The 6,000-nt window shown below is 44.8% G+C and overlaps 1 protein-coding gene across 2 annotated transcripts in view; it reads right to left on the bottom strand.

Moving 5' to 3' along the window:
- LOC125946888 (uncharacterized) overlaps window positions 1–6,000 on the bottom strand; it is a 985,317-nt gene that overhangs the window by 592,724 nt on the left and 386,593 nt on the right. The window lies entirely within an intron of this gene.

Genomic DNA, 6,000 nt, shown 5'->3' on the forward strand with positions numbered 1-6,000 from the left:
TCACAGATAAATTTTTTTAAAAGCACTACTGCCTTGACAGACCCTTTGAAAACGTAAGGGCCTGGAGGCGCGTGCTATGCAAAACTACTGTCGCGGCGGCTTCCTCTGAATAGAGGACGCGCTACGAAACTATTGGGCAAATAACATGCAGTACAACATCGCTCAGAAAATCCAGAACAGCTTTAGTGCTAAACAGAGGTTCGTCGCCAAGAAACATAGCAGGGTGGAGAGGGAGACGGTACTGGTACGCTAAAGGGAAGTGTCGTTTTCTCTCTCTTTTCGGCTTCCCTGCACTCCACGAGCACGTGTAGCACAGTAAGCCTCTCTCCACATCTACCACAGTTTGGCGGGTCATTTCCAGTTAAGAGAAAATTGTGGGTGCCATATGTATGTCCTATTCTCAGACGAGAGAATAGGACATTAGTTCTTCGTATTTTCGCAACAGGATGCCACGGGCCAATTTGTGGCTTAACTAAGTGGAGCTTATTGTTCGTTTCGGCATCCCACAAGCGCTGCCAGTGGCTTCGAAGTTTCTTTCTCAAGTAGGGCTTGAGATCTGTGGCAGCGATAGAAGCGGTAGGGTTAAGGGCTCGCGATGTAGTTGATGTGGCCATTTGATCAGCCAGAACATTGCCCTCGATGCCTCTATGGCCAGGCACCCAGCATATAATAATATGCTGGTTAGACAGGTATGCCTTGCACAGAGCAGAATACAGTTCAATAAGTACAGGGTTTTTGTGTCTATGTAGAGTCATGATGGCTTTTACGACGCTTAGGGAGTCTGTAAATATTATTGATCTTTTGAGTTTTGATTCGCCTATACTCTTCACAGCCGATAAAAGTGCATAGGCCTCAGCCGTAAAAATGCTTGTTTCCGGGTGCAGTACATCGGACTCGGAGAACGATGGGCCGACTACTGCATAAGATACCCCTGCATGTAACTTGGAAGCGTCGGTGTAAAACTGAGTGCAGGACGAGTACTTGAACTGGATTTCCAGAAAATGCATCCGGATATGCACCTTACGTTCAGCATCAGCTTTTCTTGCAGGCTCTTGCATTGCTGCCACTATCCGTCACCAAAAGTCCCGTGATCGGTTGCTCCCTTCACCGATCCAAGGACTGGCTTCCTACAGAAACCTTGCACTCACCCGTCCCGGTATTCGAGTCCCCACCTCAGCTGGAAAGCGGAAGCAGCCGACAGCGCACTTGCCCTGCGGCGCCCCTACCGGAGCCAACGCTGTTCCAGCTGCCGTCATACTCTGCCCCTGGAACCACCGGATCGACACAAGCATCAGCTTTGCTCGATAAAAGGATCGCCGCTCCCTCCCTCCCTCTCAGTGGGTCTGGCAGCACGGCAACGATGCGGTCACCTTACGTTCAGCATCTGCTTTTCTTGCAGGTAAATAACAAATGCTCTTTGTTTGCTAAGCGCACCAGTTACGCTGCCCTCGTTGTGCTGCCGGGCCCACGCAGCTTCTTGCTCACTGTGAAACAATGTACGTGCATTTTGGTTAAACTACTACTACTCGCCGGCGACATCGAAGAAAATCCCGGTCCTAGCCTTCGTTCCGCTACTACGCAAACGTCGGGGGATATTATGTCTGCTCTTGACGAAATTCGCTCAGGACAGACCTCCTTGCTAAATGAAATGAAATCGATTCGCACTAAGTTATCGCAAAATGACAAGGTGTTTGAAAGTATAGAAAAAGACTGGACAAGATTGAGGAGGACTGTTCGTGCATTGCTGCGATGAAAACAAAGTTAGATAACACCCACGACCTTACAATGCGTAACGCCGCTGACATTGCAAATCTGGCAGCACGAATAGACGACGCTGAAAATAGGTCGCGTCGTAACAACCTAGTGTTTTTTGGGTTGCCAGATGCAGGACGTGAAACTTGGGATCAATCTGAAAGCCTAATTATACAGCACTGCAGCTCTAACCTTAATCTTGATATCCAGTCAAGTGACATAGAGCGCGCCCACCGGCTCGGAAATTCGAACAAAGTAAAAACAGACCTATCATTGTGATGCTCTCCAACTTCAAAGCAAAACAACGTATTCTTTCGAATGCAAAAAAACTAAGAGGATCAGGCTTCAGAATATCCGAAGACTACTCCCGCAACACCCGTGATGCCCGCAAGAGCCTCGTTGAGTATGGCAAATCCCAAGGGAAAGCTTTTAAGCTTCGTCACGACAAGCTGATTATAGATAATAGGAGCTACGTATTTGATCACTCCAACAATAGGGTCATCCCATATAAAACATAGCTACCTTGCAATGCCTCCAGAAATACGTGTGACCCTTTCCCATTTCTTTACACAAACATTAGAAGCATTCTTCCAAAACGTGATTCACTTCAATACCTTGTCGAAACCACTGAATCTAAAATAATTGCTCTTACCGAAACATGGCTGAATTCATCTGTTGATGATTCGGAACTGTTATGCACTTTCCCCGATTTTGATATTTTTCGTCGCGACCGAGGCGGTAGGCGGGGCGGTGGTGTTATGCTGGCTACCCACCGTAGTCTTAACTGCTCATTAATCAACATTGCTACGCCAATCGAAGCCTTATTCCTGGTTTGTAAAACTTCATATCCACCTGTTATATTAGGTGTATGCTATCGCCCTCCTGACGCTGAACCTTCCTTCATTGTTTCGCTACACGAATTACTTTGCTCTATAACGTCCACACACCGTAACGCTTCCATCATTTTATACGGCGACTTCAACTTTCCCTCCATAAACTGGCTTGATATGTTATCATCTTTATCAAAGAATAACGAAGAATGCGAATTTTTGAACATGTGCCTCACACTTGGTCTTACACAGCTAATATTGGAACCAACGAGACTTACTGATAAAAGCGCACACATACTAGATCTTCTGTTGACGTCACACCCTGATAATGTCTCGTCACTAACAATTTTACCTGGGTTGAGTGACCACGTAATAGTTCATGGTTCCATTCATTGCAAACTATTACTCCCTAAAAAAGAAAAGAAATTATTAACACTGTACGATAAAGGAGATTATGGCAGCATGAATAGAGACCTAACTGAGTTCTGCACTTGGTTCCTAGTTGATTTTCTGGATAGATCAGTTGAGACAAACTGGCTGTTGTTTAAAAACAAAATGCGTGACCTAATTAATAGATATATACCAACCATTTATGTTACAGAGCGCGTATCGTCCCCTTGGTTCAATAACAACTTAAAACGCCTGAATAACAAAAAGAAGAGACTTTTCCGAGCCGCCAAAAATACTAACAACGCATGCGCTTGGGAAAGATACCAGGTGGCTGAAAAAACATTTCAGCGCTGTGCAGCGGAAGCCAAGCAACGTTTCCTTTCTACTACATTGCCTACAATGTTGCGTAATAATCCAAAGCAATTCTGGAAAACAATTAAACCAGCCCACCATAAAACTGTTTCTTTATGCGACGATCACAATAACCCTCTTCCTGAAGCAGTAGTTCCTGATGTACTTAATGAAACTTTTTCTTCTGTATTCACTCTCGAACCGAATGATGAACTGCCCAATTTTCCTGAATTTAGTTACCCTACTATGCCCGATATACAAGTCAGCCCTCACGGCATCAGCAAACTCATTGACAATCTTAAATTGTCATCTTCTGCAGGCATCGACGGAATTAACTCCAAGGTGTTAAAAAATACCAAGCATAGTACAAGTGTCATCCTGTCTCACATTTTCCAACAGTCCCTGTCATTAGGAGTGGTGCCACAGGACTGGAAGGTGGGCAAGATCATCCCAGTCCCAAAGAAAGGTACTTCGTCATCACATAATAGCTATCGACCGATTTCATTAACGTGTGTGGCTTCAAAATTAATGGAGCACGTCATTTATTCGCATGTAACCAAGTTTCTAATCTCTGTTGACTTCTTTCACCCGCAGCAACATGGTTTTCAAAAAGGTTTATCTTGTGAGACCCAGCTTGCATTATTTACTCATGACATCAGCTCAAGCATTGATCGCAATATTCCCATAGACGCCCTGTTCCTCGACTTCGAGAAAGCCTTTGACAAGGTACCACACAAACGACTATTCCTTAAGCTCTCACACCTAAATCTTAACCCCTTTGTCTTCGACTGGCTGTGCGACTTCCTACACAACAGGCAACAGTTCGTCTGTATTAATGGGCATACTTCCTCATTAGCGCCTGTTATATCCGGAGTTCCTCAGGGCACCGTCCTCGGACCATTACTTTTTTTAATCTACATCAATGACCTACCGACAAACATCTCCTCCTGTATTCGACTTTTCGCAGACGATTGTGTCCTTTACCGTCCTATCCATAGCTTCCACGATAACATTTCCCTTCAAAACGATTTACTAACTGTTGAAAACTGGTGCAGAACTTGGCTAATGTGTTTAAATATCAAGAAGACTTCGCAGATCTCATTCCACCGCCGAGCTTCCTACCAAGCACATAGGTACGTCATTTTTGGCTCCGAATTATCTTTAGCTTCATCGTACAAGTACCTTGGTATCACAGTGACTAATGACCTCAGCTGGTCACATCATATAGGAAGCATAACAAATGAAGCTAACCGTGTCCTTGGCTATGTCCGGCGTAACCTTAAGTTTACCCCTCCTCACGTAAAATTGCTAACGTACCAAACGTTCATTCGTCCCAAGCTGGAATACGCATGCGCAGTTTGGGACCCGTACCAGATTAACCTACAGAAATCTCTTGAGTCTATTCAAAACCGTGCTATTAGATTTGTCTTCTCAGATTATTCATACTATTCTAGCGTCACTTATCTAAAACATACGGCTAATCTTCCCAGTCTTGTGTCACGCAGAAAAATAGCGCGCCTGTCCCTCTACCACAAGTTTTATCACTCGTCTCTTGCTCACTCGATTATCGTACCTGCTCATCGCCTTTCGCTCCGCAACAGTCACTCTAAAGCTGTATACCCACCACCTGCGCGCACTACTGCGCACCTCAACTCATTCTTCATTCGAACAGCGAATGACTGGAATCATCTGCCCACCGACGCTGCGCACCACTCCGACCCGTGCCACTTCAAGTCATTCATCGAAGAACTCGTACAAATGTAACCCACCCCTCATGTAATACCCCATACCAGGGGCATTTGAGGTATCAATAAATAAATAAATAAATAATAAATAAATAAATAAATATGTGCCTCTGGAGCATCTTTTGTGGACCTTTACAAACGAAGTATCACACTCTATGAGTTGCCACTGCCACGGTGGCATTGGCTTTGCTGGGGCCATCAGAGTATTTTCAAGTAGTGGGATGTCCATTTCTTCACTAATTTTTCTTACACGTAGTGAAAAGGGTTCTCTTGCTGTCGGCCGGTTATTAAAGAGTGTGGAACTGGTCATATTATTACGGTTGAGAAGGACGGATGTTCCGGGTTTGATGTTACTTTCAGGAATAGGTGAGGCTTAAGGATGAACGTTGCATATCAAGCGACCACATGTCCGCCTCTACATACAGGCTTGCCACAGGACTTGTCCTGAAGGCACCAGTGGCTAGGCGGATGCCTAGATGGTGTAAGGATCCAGCATCCTTAGGGCGCTTGGCGTAGCGGAATGGTACACTATGGCGCCGTAATCTAATCTTGTAAGTATGAGGCTCTTGTACAAATTTAAAAGACACTGTGTGTCACTACCCCAAGCGGTGCGTGACAACACTTTTAGAATATTCATTGTTTTCATACACTTGTTCTTAGATACCGTACACTGTAAAAAAAAAATTGCTTTGGTTTTACGGCAAATCTGCTGGTAATTTTTTGTGCCGACACTTTCCGTAAGTAAAGAACGGTCATTCCGTTAGAACGGGCAACCGGTAAAAATTGTGACCGTATTACAAAATCGAGTGCTGACATATTCAGAAAACGAAGACTCTGTATGCTAATCGTATGGCTCGACCGTTATGTACAGGGCTTTCCGTATTCAGAAAACGGAAGGCGCTGTATGTTGAATCTGTAGATACGGTCAACGT

This window comes from Dermacentor silvarum, chromosome 7 (genome assembly GCF_013339745.2).
Source record: "Dermacentor silvarum isolate Dsil-2018 chromosome 7, BIME_Dsil_1.4, whole genome shotgun sequence".
Taxonomy (NCBI): domain Eukaryota; kingdom Metazoa; phylum Arthropoda; class Arachnida; order Ixodida; family Ixodidae; genus Dermacentor; species Dermacentor silvarum.